Source organism: Corvus brachyrhynchos, unplaced genomic scaffold (assembly GCF_000691975.1).
Source record: "Corvus brachyrhynchos isolate BGI_N302 unplaced genomic scaffold, ASM69197v1 scaffold191, whole genome shotgun sequence".
Classification (NCBI taxonomy): domain Eukaryota; kingdom Metazoa; phylum Chordata; class Aves; order Passeriformes; family Corvidae; genus Corvus; species Corvus brachyrhynchos.
The window spans coordinates 3670161-3685743 of record NW_008236487.1 but is presented as its reverse complement, the minus strand read 5'-3'; the positions used below and the strand labels follow the sequence as shown (position 1 = coordinate 3685743).

Below are 15583 nucleotides of genomic sequence, written 5' to 3'. Positions count from 1 at the left end.
TCTTCTGGTCTTGTATGCAACAGAGGGATGTTAATCAGAAAGGCTTGTAGAACATCTGTCCCATGTCTACAATCCAACACCCACAAAACACCTTTAAAGAGCCTGTAACACATTTAAGACTCATAGAAAATGAACATAATTACAGTTTAATATGCCCCAAAAAGGTGATTGGAGAAATCAAGAGGACGGAGAGAATAGTGCAACTGCTTCCAGGCCTCAGCAGTATTCGGGAAGAGTAAAAGGAGCCGCTCAGTATCACCAATGAAAAGTTCTGGTAGTACAGTAAATACGACATGCATGACACCAAAATTTAAAATATGGCTTTTAGCTCTAGAAGCCAGAAACTGCTGTTTTGATAGCAGTCCTGTAAGACTTGTTACTTATAAGGAGTTCTTTGCCATGTTTAATTGCAGAGTTATAACTCTACTGAAACAATTTTGAAAGTGAATGTCAAACATCCAAAAATAGTTTTGTAGTGAAGAAAGAAAGGCCAGTGTAATACAGTTAAGAATGGTGCTTTTCCTCTTCCCCCTTCCATTGTCTTCCCATCACCCAGAACACTGAATATGGATCGGCACAGCTTGGGCACCCTACAGAATAAAACAGAATTTATAGAGATATATGGCCTTTCATATTCAAGGTATCTCAAAGCACTTTATGGAGCAATGACTTAGATAACGGAGTGACTGTGTTGGCAAACTTCACTCTCATTATACCCTCAGCAATAGATCACACATAGTCAAAATATCAGTATAGTGAGAAGTAGTAGAAATGTTGGCCAAAATATGGGGCATACAATAAAAAAAGAAAAACAGAACCACAAAGGAGTCAAAAAAGATACCTACCTCTCACCAAAAAGGAGGGCAACATACAGCATCATTTCATTGCTCAAAGTGATCTAATTGCTTCTATAATGGAGACCTCTCGTGCTGTTTAAAAACAACATTCCAGAGAATGTTGTTTAGTGCCATATACCATTCTTTTTCAAAAAAGTTTTCATGGTTTAGAAATCTGTTTGCATGATCACGACTAATCAGATATCAGGCAATTGTTTTCAAACATCATATAAAATGCAACTACACCGTTGGAGACCTTTTAATCAGCAAAGCAGCACCGGAAGAGGCACATAAAGCAACGCTGATAGGGCAGCACTATGGGAACTTTTCTGTGAAGTCAGCAGGACTGGCAGCATCTCCAGGTAACTGTAAATAACACATGAGTCACAGGATGCAAACAGCAGGGATTAGAGATTTTCATGCACATGTAGAGCCGTGGTCCCATCGGGAGCACAGAAATGTCTGGGATGATGAGTCATTTGGAGCTATGAGATGGTGGAGTTCAGGCTCATGAGAGAAGAGGGACAAGGCCAAAGAGGAACCCTGCAATTCAGAAGGGCAAATTGCCCTGTTCAGGGACCTGATTGGAAGAATCCCTTGTGATACGGTCATGGAGCAGAGTTCCAGAAGAACTGGTGAATTATGGAGGATTGTCTTCTGCAAGTTCAGGAACAGTGCATCCTAGTGCACAGGAAAACAAGCAGATGCATGTAAATACTGAAAGGAGACTCAGTCCTTTCTTTAGTACCTAGTGACTGGCCAAGAGCCAATGTGTACAAGGTGAACTACAGTAACATCTACTTGAAAATAAGAAAAAAAAGTGGGGGTGACTGGGAAGAGGTTGTCAAAAGAGGCTGGAGATCCTTTATCTCTGGAGGTGTTCAAAACTCACCTGAAAACAGTCCAGAGCAAACTACTCCAGCTGACTGTATTTTGATCAGGGGAGTTGAATGAGATCCCCAGAGCTCTGCCATTTTGTGGCACTGTAGCTCATTGAAAGCCAGAATCTCACATTTATGAGATGATACCTATGAACACCTGAGTGACAATGAGACACATTGAGTCACTGAGACACACACAGAGTGGTTTAACAGGTATGGCCACACACACATGATGTCCAGAATAAAAATAAAGCCCAAAGCTGTACATTAAAATACTGGCCAAGGGCTCTGTCAGTCTGTTGCTCTTAAACCCATGGAAGGTGACTAAGAAGAGAATGTCTTGGTTCCTCTCTTGGTCATGAGCAGATAATTGTTTTGTTTCTTCCTGAAAATGTAGGATCTACATTACAGTTTCACAAATTTCATGTGTTTTACAGCTCTGTTTACCTCCTGTCTAATCCTGTATACCTGGGGAATGACAGTGCATTGATGATTCACAGAAGAGGACCCCAGCTCAAGTCAGAGATCTACCTTTAAAGATTCTCCCTGGGGTCTGTGATGAATTTCTATAGGATGAGAGGGGGCTTAATGTATATCTGACATATTCCTCCCTTTGCTGCCCTAAGCTTTTAAGTCCCCACTCCAGTGAGGTTGTGTCAAACAAAGTGCACCCTCCAAAGTCTCAGGTAGAGAAGCACCCAATCCCTATTTCTAGTTTTCCACAGAGAAAACACTGAAAACCTATGTGGACCCTCCACACACAGATCTGTGGGGCACTGCTACCCTGCCCACAAATGAGAAAAGATCAAATGAAGAGTAATTCATATTTATAAGGAATCAATTCTAGCAAGAAATTGAACCAAGAAGCTTTGGGCTCAAAGTAGTGTGGCTTCCTGCGGAGATAAGAAGAAATGACTTTGTCTCTAACCAACTAACTAGGTGTCATGGGTGATGTTCTTGCTTTAATGCCTGCCTTACACAGGGTGCCTGATAACTGCGGGGTTAAGGGGATAGAAATGCATGTCACAAAACACTACCAGCATGTGAGTGGGATATGCATAAATGAATGGATGTGAATGACTCTTTTCTAAGCCAACGGGCTATCTGTCGTTTCTTCATTATGTCTGAGAGTAATCTTCAAACATGCAAGTCTTCCCTTGAAGAATACATTAGCAAAAGAACGGTGTAAAAGGTTCTGTGTCATTAAGAGGACTTTAAGAGCAGCTTACGCTGCTTGTGAAAGAGTAAATAAATAAATAAAAGTGCTGATTTTAAAGTTAGTGTTCTACTATACAGACCAGAGGTGGATAGTGCAAAATGCAAGGATTTGTGCAGTGGTAAGAATATCAGTTTGTCTACAGGATAGTAAAATGGAAAAACATTATTAACTTAATGTCCATTTTGTATGTAACTCCCTCAGTAAAAGCCTAAACTGCAGGGAAGGCTAATTTTTGGAAGAGCTGGGACATCTTTGATCACAGAGCATCAACCTGGATCTGGTTTGATCTGGTTTCAATTGGTTGGATCCACTTTAAGGTGGTTGGATCCAATTTGAGATCTAAAACAAGCAGGCTGACAAACCTTTGAGTTTCTCTCGGTCGCTGTGATGGACAAATGACCAGTGCACAACCAGTGCTGAAATGTGCTGAGCATCTGTCAAATTCACCTGAACTGAGAAAACTGCGACTCAGCTGAGACAATATCAGATTTCTCACCCCAATTTTTTTTCCTCTTAAGAATTTCCACACGCTTTCAGCAAAAAATTCAATATTTGGCTTCCAAAGAATGCTGTAATTTGGATTTTTCTTTCTTTCCATAATTCTGTATGTTCACTTTCATATATTTGTAGATAATTGTGGGTAGCTAAAGCCATCCTATTCAGGATGAGAGGAAAAACCCCACCTCTCCTATCAGAATATTTATAGCTGCCATATTACTTATGGTTATCACTGTGCTATGCCAGTTATTACAATATTAACATATTTATATGCCATTTAATACTCAAATGCTAATAAAACAAAAACAGAAAATTAAAGAATGGTAAAATATCACATTTTAATTTTTTAAATCTTTGATATAGATTTTTTTGTAAATACAGCAAATGCTTCTAATTATATTTTAACAAGCAGTTAGGAAGAGGTGTGCCTCCTATTGGATCCTAAGTGACTAAAAATGACCTACTTTAATTTTATTCATTATCTCTAACTGTTATTAGAACCTGTATTTGACATATGTGAATATTATTTGATCTTTTCAAACCACATTCATTCTCATTAAGAAAGCCCCAAGACATTTTCTTTCAGAATATTTTTCAAATATTCTGAGATTTTGCTTGTTATGTGAAATGTGACAGCACTTTCAAGTTCTTTATTATAGTTTTTTTTTCTACTGCAAGAACCAATTATCCCTTCATAGTACTAGTGTCTAGTTTTGAACTCAATATTTAAGCAATTAGTATCTGTATCTGTAAATTAATACATCTATATTGCTAATGTAGTTTTAATCATACAAAATGAGTAAGAACAGCCTTTTCCAATGTTGCTAAATGTAAAGAAATGTTTATTTAAGTTAAAATGAAATTAAACTAGGAGAGGACAAGCAATGGATATAATTTTTATGGCACTTCAGCTTTTCTTTTTCTGAAGAAGACTACTTAAAGGAGCACTACCTTTTTTCCAAGAGAGTTGCTTGTTTTGCAGAAATCAAACTTATTTTCATACTTTTACATACAGTAATTGCTGACTATATAGACAACTTCATGACAGACTCAAATCCATTAAAGAATTTGAACTTTTAATACAAAAAACTGCATTTTAAGTTAGGAATATGCTGAGTGCTATGCTGAAAATGTTTCAAGTCAGAAATTATATTTAGCTGTAATTAAGTATCAGGGCTATGAGTTATTATGAATACACAGTGATTGATATAGATTTTACTGTTTGTTATAAAGCTCCCTTTTTGGGAAGTATCTGTGATATTTCACTAGATCAGAGAAATGAATCTTGATATGTACAGATGCATCAGATTTCAAAATACATTTCATCAGTAATCTACACAAAATAGCTCTTCTGGCAAATGAAAACTAATTTGTTCATTTTGTTTTCTTATCTTGCCTGCAGAAAATGAGTAATAACAAAACTGCACTACACAGATTTGAGTTCATTATTACCTTCTTATGTTAATCACCAATTAACGTTTTCTTTCTCTCATGAATAAGAGTTCTATAAATATTTTAGGTCCACTTGCTGATATGCTGATGGATGGGTTTATCTGACCTGCAGATGGCTGTTGTTACATCCTATTCATATTGATAGTCTTGGAATGTCTATCCAGAAATGCTAGAGAGGAAAATAGAAAAGTTGAGAATGAAGAGAAAAACTACTAAAATTGCATTGAGTCTGCTATTCAGTTCAAATTTTGTGTAATACCCACGTCATTATATTTCTTTTCCTGATGTGCAGAGATTATTCTAATGCTACACTTACAGCCAAGTGAACAAGCTGACAAGAAAAAAATCGAGAGTTGGCTTAATATTTGACTATTGCAGCTAGAATTGCTTTAACTCATCTTTGTTAGATTGCTGGGAAAAGATAAATGCAAAAAATTAGTTCAGGTCCAGCGTTTCCTAGGAGTTTTGAATACCTAAGCATGGGAACATTGAGAAAGGACAGTAGGTCTGAATGCTTGGCAGACTGAATTCAGACTGAATGAAGCAAGGCATGGAGAGAACGGAGCAACATCTGTGCTTTGAATTTCTAACTTTTCTTGTTGACTCAGAGATCTCACTGCCCAGCTCCTGCTGTCATTAAAACACAGACATTAGCAAGGTTTTATCTTAAACCCGTTCAAACAATGGTTTTTAACATGAGAAAACAAGGTTTATTTTTCTTAATCTTGTTCTTAGAAACAGTTGAACTCTTTTATCCTATTCAGCCTGAGGCAGATATTCAACCCAGAAAATTTCAGCCAAACATTTCTGGAGTCTGAAAAAGTTACAAACAGCAGAACAGGTGTCTTATACTACAAAGCAATTGTTAAGCAATTAGCATAGATGCTCCATCTAAGATGTTCCACTTAGGTCATTCATGCATGGGCAAAAATATAAACATTTTGTAGCCTTCACTGCAAAGGGAGCTGTATAAAACTGAATGAACCAGGTCAAGCCAAAATTAGTCTTGGATACCAGCACTTAACACAATGAAGAAACAGAGAAAATATGCTTAGATTCAAGCTATCATACAGCTTTTAGGTGCACATGAACCATGAATCAAGGCATGTAAAGATTAACTTCTAATTTAAATTATCCCCTGTGACAATTTAGAACTCAGTTCAGGCCACAAAGAAAAGGGATAAATCCTTCAGTTGGTCTATAACAAGTTCCATTCCATCGTGAATTACATATCAGCTATAACTGATACAAGATGTGAAAATACTGCAGCATCGTCACCTCCTGAACTTGTTCTAATGCTAAATACTCTTATTTGATCTTAGTTTTTTCCACTCAAAGGATATTTTCACAATCCTTGTTGATGACAAAGTAGGTTTGCTTGCACTGATAAGTGTAAGAATTTTAATATTTCTATATTCTGTTACTTACCCCATCTCAGAGAGTGTAAAGATGTTTTCCAGGGTGTAGTGTGAAATCTGTTACTTCTACTTACATGATTAAAATGCAAAACTGTGCTGAGGAAGCAGATGCAAGAGTGAACAAAGAAAAAGAACATTTTAAACTTATTGTATACAAAAGTTACTACACTTAAAAAAAAGGTATTATGTGCAAAAGTTTTACAAAAGTTCTTGGACTGGATTTTTTTTTTTTTTTTTTTTTTGTAAATTGGAAGCATTTCACTCTTCCTTTAAATGTAGATTTTGGCTATGGGGATTCTGGTTTTTTCATCCCTTATGTACAAATCTAATAACTTTAGCTACCCTAAGAAAGCACCTTCAAAGGCAGAAAGCCTATGGTTTATTTAAGGAGCTTACTCTTCGCTGAAAATTCTTTTCTCAGCCTGATGCTTTTACCCAGATCATATTTGTTTCACGTGGGCTTCGTAACCTTTACTGCTCTTTCAGAAAATGCATCTATGATCAATAGAAAGATGATTCTTCAGGTAGTTCTCCGTTTGCTCCACGGGTTAGTGATGCCACTGGATAGGTGAGCTGACGTATTTCACACAGAATTAATGAGGCTGGAAAAGACCTCTGAGATCACTGAGTCCGGCCTATGAGCCAACACCACCATGTCAACCAGACCATATCCTGGAGCCTTAACGTTGCTCCTGTTTTAAATCACATACATAGTTATCACAGTATAATTTGGCAGTAAGGAAGACATCGATCACTTTGACAAACCCAGGAAGAGGGAAAGCTTGCTTATGTTTTTTATTGCTACCATTACTGACAGGATATGATTCTGTGATATAGGTACAAATTAACTAAATGAGGTTGTGAGGCTACCTGCTGTTTTCACATCTCAGGTACCTGCTCATCCTTTTGCCATTTACTTCTCTTCAGATCAGAACATGAACTCTTCCGCCAGAATCTCATACCTTGGTGGTTACTCTTCCAGAAGATAAGCTTTGTTTCTATAAATTGCTAAGAAATAGCTGACTGTCCACTGAGACTCAAGACATCATTCAACAGCTTGAGACAAGCATGACCTAGCCTCCCAGAACTGCAGAGTAGTGGAAGCAAAGGAGGCAGAGGGGCAAAGAAGAAGATGCTGTGGTTGAGACTGTGACTAATGCTCCGGGAAGGCTGGGAAAAATGGCCACTGGAGCCATCTCATGGTTCTACAGGACTCAGTCTCTGCACTGAAGTTGGCTACAAAAGTTCAGGAGTCTCCTTTAGCAGGTCTCCTTTTAGCAGAAAGGTGAGGCACCATTTTCTTAATGACTCTCTCTAGCTTCTAATGAGGAACTGCCTGCATATGTGCAGAAGAGCCTGGAGAGCTAATCTGTGTTGAAAGGTCTGGGGCTGATATGAGTGAGCATGAGAGTAAAATATATGTTTCTTAAGGAATGCAGCCACTCTGAATAACATTGAGAGTTCTTTATCTCCTATTCAAATCATGATGATCATATTTTTTAAAATTACATCAACTTTTAAGCATCATTCATCTCTACCTTATGTTAATTAAAATGTTCTCTGCCTAGTCCATATACATGCAAAACTGCAGTTTGCAGTTTGACAGGATATTATTGAACAGTATGTGAATTGGTTTAAAAGTAACCAGATTTGAAGCATCCATCAGTCAGTAACAGTGCACTCATAGGTCACTGAAGCTGTCAATTTCAATCAACTCTGTAATTAAATACATCACCAATATAGATTTTGTGTAAGAATGTCACTTGTTCTTCAGATGTCTGCTACTAGGACAAATCGCACTTCAGTGTCTTTGAATGTGCCTTCTAAATACAGTTTTTTAAAACAGCATAACATATCCATCCATCTCAATCCAATTTGCTGAATAGAAATTTGTTTAACTAATACATAGTCTAAACACTGAATTAAAAAACAATATGTGTGTTTCCTTTTCTGGTTAAATGAATGCTGTAATGCTACAGTAGATATTTTATTGCTTCTCTGAAAACTCTTCTGCTGGTATTTGTTACGTAGAATAAAAAGAAAGAGCAGTATGTCACAAAAAGAGAAAAATTGTTCACATCATCTGTAATTAAAATTGCTTAGCTTCATGTTCAAAAATAAAAGAACAGAATCCTCAGACGTGAGGAAATAAATCATTAATTCTAATTTTTCTAGGGACAGAAATACCAGACATTTTCAAATTTAAAAAAAATAAAAAAGAAAAAAAAAAAGAAAAACCCATTTAGTGCTTCTGAGTGTCAGATTCTTCTATTATACTTGCCACTAGATTGGAAAAGTCTGAAACAAAGCTGAATTACCAAATATATATTGCCTGCCATTTGATTTAATCTTCAAATAAGCTCCAGGAAGCAGGTCCCTGGACAGTTAATCTTTAGTTTTGTAGCCCATGCACATTTTCAATAAGGTTACCAGGGAATTAGGCCCGGTAGGGAGGGGAAAGGCATATTGTCTTACTCTAAAGACAACTGTTGAGATCCTGCTAGCAAATTATAACTCCCTTAATATAAAAACTTTATTAGCTAAGTCCCTGCTGCAGTGAAAGAGTAGGCACTCCTGAGGGGAAAGTTCTTCATGCTTTCTCCCTGGAACCAGATACTTGTCCAGTTTAAATTATATAAACTGTAAATATTATAGGTATAACACACTTTAAGGTGCAGTTCTGCAGCCTAGACAATGCTAAGGAGGCTACAATTGAGGATTCCAAGGGGAATGCTGATGGATTGGGAGGGGTCAGAGATTTACCACATGCAATAGTGAGGTTACAGAGGGCTGGTTTACTTCCCTCTTTAAGGAGCAGTACACAGGTTTGTGGGAAACTAGCTCCCTTAACGACTGCACCTTGAGCCAAGATGAAGCCCTAGAAAAACTGGAATACATAAATAAACCCAGGGCTTTATTTCCTGTGTTGTGCCATCCCCGGGGTGTGAATGAAAACCTGCAACAATGGAAACCCTTTAGAACTCTTTAGAATGTTTAGGTCTACATTCCCAACTCAAAAGCATATGATACAGGCAAATTTTAAAATAAAGGCATTTTACAAAGACATGCAACACAAGACATCACAGTAAAAACCCAGCTAACATATTCCAACGTATGTATCCTATGAGGGAAATGTATATGTCTAACAGAATAGTGGAAAAATAGTAATAAACAAAGGATGAGGAAATGGAATAAATATGCTTTGAACAATGGTGGTTTCAGGGAAATCTAGAGAAAGACTGATAAGACAATTTTTTAATAAGGCTCGGAGGAGTATAGAAAATACTAGACAGCAATTGCATCAGAGTGGAATCTTGCTGATTTGCAAGAGTAATTTTGGCATTGGTTCTTCAAACAACTGAAAAAACCTTACTATCAAATTAAGGTTCAGGTAAACATGTGTCTCATTTAAATGCCACAGTAGCTTATAGTCTATTTGCATTTTCTAAATTGGCAAGGTAAACAAACAAATAACAAAAAAATACACAGACCTGCACTAAGAAATATAAGTACTTTGAATTCAGAGAAAATTCAGGGAAATACAGTAAATAGAAGTTAATGGGTGAAAGAAAACTTCATCTAACTCATAAATCAACAAAAACCATTGTGTTTCACTAAATATTCTCACTGTTGCACCATTGGCAATGCTAAGGCTGTGGTTTCTGTCTGCAGTCTCCTTTTATCTGTGAACTTGATGATTACACTTTTTACAATCCCATCAAAAATACCATCATGCTTCTTACAGAGCAATGAAATTATTTGTCGCAGTTTCAAATGACTTCTCTCTTACAAGAGGACAGCTAGGGCAATGTCTCCTTCTCATCCTCACTGCCCTCTTACCTGCCTTTGAAGCACTGTATCGCACTGCTTCTGAAACTATTCTCTTTTGGCCTCAGTGACCCTCTTCTTTTGCACTTTTCTTCCTACTTTTCTAATAATTCCTACAGTATACTCCTTGGCAAACCCTCCTTTATCCTCTTCCAGCATCCTACTGGGGGCCTTTTACTTCTGCCCACTTTTCATCTCTGGGTAATCTCATATGCAAACAGAAGCTCAGTGAAATGTAACACTGACCCCTAATCAATACCTGAGACAAGTCTCCATCTTCTTATGGACTGAAAACTGCACCTCTCCCTCTTTCTTCTCTGCTCAGGCTATAAAGGGTACACAAGAAAGGAGGAAGATGTGCATTTCAAAATGTAGAAAGGACGAAGATGGGCCTCAAAGGAGTACCTTATTATCATCTGTAAAGCCACCTCTTTATTCATCTTCCTGGTCTTAAAACTCACTTGTGTGATGCCCATGGAACCTGATAAATGCAAGGTCTCAGCTGCCCTGAAAGTGCTAGTATCTCTCTTTGTCTCCCGTTCCTGAATTCAACCATTATCTAATTTTTTTTTTTTTAATTTTTAATGTTTTTATTGTAAAATCCCTACAGCAGGAACCATTTTTGTGTTTGTACAGAGATAAGCAAAGTGAAATACCAGATTTTGACTCCATCATACAGGGACTATGGTGCCAGAAAATGTTGACAATGCACACAACTCCAGCATCTGTACCACAAAGAATTTGTGCTTCCTGTGAAAAGATGTGTGGAACTGGAAGAAAAAGCAGCCTTGACTTTGGGAATGTGCCAGTGCCTCTGAAATGCACTTTTCCTTAAAAAAGACATATGTGCCTTCAAGATCTGACACTTGGTAGAAAGGGCCATTGCAAGAATGAAGGCAATATTACAATATTAAGAACTGAGTTCCTCCTCCAAGCAGTAGATTAGCATGGTCCATGTGGACACATTACCCAAGCCTACCTTCACATGGCCCCAAAGACTTAATTTTCTTCTATCCTCAGACGTGTTAAAGGATATTATTCTGCCTCAGTGCCCCAGAGCAAAATGTGCAGGATTCAGACCATAGTAAATAGATTACTGGAGAGAGGAATTTAAAAATCTGTGTGACCAAATCATGAGAACCTAATCACTCTACAACCCAACCAGAGAAATTTGAATAGTGTTTCAGGCACATTAACCTCAAATAGCTGATCTGAGCAATTTTTTTTTTTTTTTTTTGGCCATCAGTAAAAGGTGATAACTCAATTGCAATTTCTTGTGAATTACATTACACAGTTCAACATATTTGAAGGAATCCTTCCATCAAAATTATAACTCAACATCTAAATATGGGGTAAAAAATAATAGCAGAGGACAAGACATCCAAATTTTTCCTGGTACTTTGTTTACTTGTATGAACTGGATAGATTTTACAGGGATTGATTAAGGGTCACTGGTAGATAAGAGACATAGTACAGCAGGCCTGCTACATGTGAGGTTATGTTTAACAACCAGCATAGGATCTGTATGGGAAATGATGGGAAACATGCAAGAAACCCTGCTATTATAGAAGTGCTTTACAGAAAACCTGCCACTGCTGTCAGTGAAAGAAGCCCTGCTGCACTTTTAATTTTAATTCTACACATAATTCTTATTCCCATGATGCCATACAAGTAACATAACAATGGTACCCTGGGAGCACCTCCACGGACACAGGCAATTCTTCATGATTATAAAGACACAAATACAAATTTTACCATGATACGTACCAAAGAGTGGGATATTCCTTGGATGGCTGGCTGAATACAAGAAAAGAAATTTGGAGAAAAGCAGAATCAGGAGATTCTTTAAAGTTTGTTTTAAAGCTTGGAATTTCCGTTTTGGAGCATATATCATATTTTCTTAGATCAGTTTTGATTCTGAATCGATAACAACATACTGGTGAGTCAAGATACTGATGAATCTCATACAGTCACCAACTTTTTGCAAGGGTGTCGAGGTACTTTTGTCTCAGGAAGCACCAAGAATGAGAGATTTCTAAAGGCAAAATTTCAACATCTTCTGGATGAGACCCTGTATGTTCCAACTCTAGTTCACATTCCTCTTCGTATTATGTCTTCTATGCAGTCAGAACAAGAGGTCTCATTTATTTAATCCCACTTAAGTAAAAATTTATGAGGGAAATTAATTTTGTGTTAGGGTTATGTTCTGCTTCTATAAAACTAAAATCCTTTAGTCTAATCTTGACTTTTTAAATCATAGATGATGGTTAACAGTCCAAAGTCTAATACATCTTGACACAAAATATTGCTTCAAATTCAAAAGTTCCAGTGGCCCAGTCTGAAACTAAAATGCTTTTTTCCCCACAATATCTCTACAGATTTTCTATATTCCCACAGAACATTTCAATGTTGACAACATAACATTTTTGATCAGACCTGCTCCATGTTACAGGATTATTTTATATTCCCCCACTAAGAAAGTGGTAGTTTACACCTTGGAGAGACAATGACTTGCCCTGAACATGTACAACTTCTGAGTATTGCAAAAAGCCTTCTTAATGAAATGTTCTAGACAATTTATCCCTTGTAAGGTAACAAGTTTTCCTTGAGAATGTCATCTTGAGCATTATAGCGCTTAGCCATTCTCTTCCAATATTACACTGTGATAAATAAAACGTGCAATGAAACTTCCTATGACTCTCAAAGGTGAAATTCAGCCTCAGATTGGCAACCATAATAAATATCCATGATCCTTAGATCTGGTTAACTGACCAGCCACACAAGAAAGTGCAGGGGTGTCAAGCCTCCATAGTGAGGATGACTAGAGCAGATGTAGTGCTGGAAGACCATACACTACAGATTATTAATGCATGATTCCAGCACAATAAGCACTATTCACTTTGCAATAAGATGGATGTGGCTTTAAATAAAATCTTCATGGAAAAAAAAAATCAGGGATTCCATCTAAAAAAAATTCTCACCTGACTGTGATGGCAGATGGCTTATAGTATATACCACAGCAGCAATATTTAACTCTCTCTCTCTCTACCAGACATTTCAAGAGCCAAGGATGCCAAATGACACAAAGAATACTTTGTGTTCTTTGTGATCCAAGGAGTGATGTCTCCTCTGTGAACATTTCCTTTCAGGAAAGTTTGACTTCCCTGACACATTCCATGATTCTGTGATTCTGAAAGGGAAATATTTTATTTCAGTAATACCCAGATGCAAATGACTCAGGCCAAATTTGAACTTTGTGGAAAGAAAAAAATACTTGTCTTGCAAATTGCCTTGCCTCCGTGAAAGATGGAGAGAGACTATTTACAAGGGCATGTGGTAACGGGACAAGGGGGAATGGCTTCAAAATGAAAGAGGGCAGGTTTAGATCAGATATTAGAAAAAAATTCCTCATTGTGAGGGTCGTGAGGCTGGAAAAAGTTGCCCAGAGAAGTTGTGGATGCCCTATTCCTGGAAGTGTTCAAGGCCAGGTTGGATAGAGCTCTGAGCAACCCAAGCTAGCGAAAGGGGGGTTGGAACTGGATGATCTTTAAGGTCTCTTCCAACCCACCCATTCTATAATTCTATGATTCTATGAAATGTACTTGGAAGCAACTTAACAAATCAGAATTGATCTGCTGAAGACAAGTGCTACTACCCTTCTGTTCATCCATTCAGAGTGGCCACAAAAGGAAGGCAGCGAGCTGCACAGTTTATCATATGTTTCACCAAAACACAGACAGGAAGAGAAGCAGAAAAAAGGGTGGTGAACAGGGAAGGTTTAGAAAGAGTATGTGAACAGTTCCTCCTACCTCAGGTGTTCCTCACAAAGTCATGCTTGGGAGGTGCTCAGCCTCCTGGAGATCCTCTGCCAAAATGCAGCGCTGGGAGACAGGACATGCTATGAATAGAGCTGGCATGGATCTGGTTCCTAGCAGCTCTCCTGAGGGCTTGCAGTTTTACTGCTATTTGACTTTCCCAAAGGAAAACCTGCCTCCCTTAAGTAATAGGACAGAAGGAAAATGAGGTAAAGTCCAAGAACTTAAAGAAAATGAGTTCAACCCTCAAATCTTTTATGGAAAAAGAAAAGACAAAAAACAATACAGAAGAACCATTTAGCAAGGAATCTGCTGTAAAGTTCCATTTTTTTAATATTCATTGGCCATATTAAGAAAAAAAATTAAGAATTTAAAAAAAAAAATCAAAGTATGACATACTTTGACATTGTCAAAAGACCCAATTTGATTTAGGCATTAAAATCCCATTTTTTAATAGAAACTCAGAAATGGCCTCAGCTAGACCCTTTCAAAGAAATCTTTGCTTCATTTTTTAACAGCATGAGGATAAATGAGAAGCTTATGAGAAGCAAGACTAATGTGAAATAAACAGATTTTTTTAGTCATGGCAGGAATCAGAGGACTGAAAAATTCAAAAAAGGATTTCTTTTCTCAAAATGGATATATATTTTTTTGTGCCATGGGGGTCTCATTTTGACTTCTCAACCAAGGCTGCTCATAAAAATACTGAATGTATCATTAATAAAACTACAAAAAACCCCAACAAGGTGATAGGTTTCTTTAAGTGCTCAGGACTTGCTATGGACATAGATACTGTCATGTTCAAGCAGCCAAGTACCATTTGTGTGGTTGTGTCCTGGACTGTCACATGATCTGGAACAGAGGCCTTTATTTACCTTCTGAACACAGAGTCCCACCAGAATCAAAAAGCAGGAACTTCATCCACGAACAGAACTTAAACAAGGAACCAGTTGAGGTAAGGGATGGTTTTCATTTGGTGCAGAGTCATAATAGACGGAGAGAATTTACACAAAATATAACTCAGGGTATCACCACGTGCTTACTTCTGCTCTGAGCAGGAGTGAGCTTGTTTTGTACATGGCTCAAGCTGACTTGAAGCCATTTACTGGCTGTATTCACTCTCTCAGCAACGCTTATTAGTTTGGCTCCATGCTATACTCATATGTCTACACACCTCTTGGCTTGTGTTCAGCCTCCTCAGAGCACAGGGATCCAAAGCTCACACCTGACTGAAAAGTGTTAGGAACACGTATATCATATTAGGTATAAGAGAAATATAATAACAGAGGCATAAACAACATTACACCGAGAACAGCATCTTCTGTTTTTGTCACCCCTTTGGTACAGGACAAGAAATACACTAAAAAACCCATTAAAGATGATTTTGCTTATAATTTGAAGCATATACAGTTTACAGATTATTAGATTAATGACAATTTGACCTTGAAAACACCTCTATCTGCTGAAAGAGCAACACTCCATCACCTGTTTTGATTCATTAATGTTTCATTTAACTTGGTATGACACATGTTCAGCAGTTATAATTACATTATGGCCTCCCTATTACATCAGCTCTGCTCCAAGTTTCTGTCACCACAAGTCCAATTTTCAACACAGAGCAATCCAGTGCACTCTT

At 37.5% G+C, this 15583-nt stretch overlaps 2 long non-coding RNA genes across 3 annotated transcripts in view; both read right to left on the bottom strand.

Moving 5' to 3' along the window:
- LOC108444694 overlaps positions 1-15583 on the bottom strand; it is a 216227-nt gene that overhangs the window by 88080 nt on the left and 112564 nt on the right. The gene's annotated exons all lie outside the window — the stretch shown is intronic.
- Positions 15251-15583, bottom strand: part of LOC108444695 — a 3449-nt gene continuing 3116 nt past the window's right edge. The window contains exon 3 of the long non-coding RNA XR_001859331.1: positions 15251-15583. This exon is cut by the window's right edge and continues 777 nt beyond it. This is a non-coding gene — a long non-coding RNA (uncharacterized LOC108444695).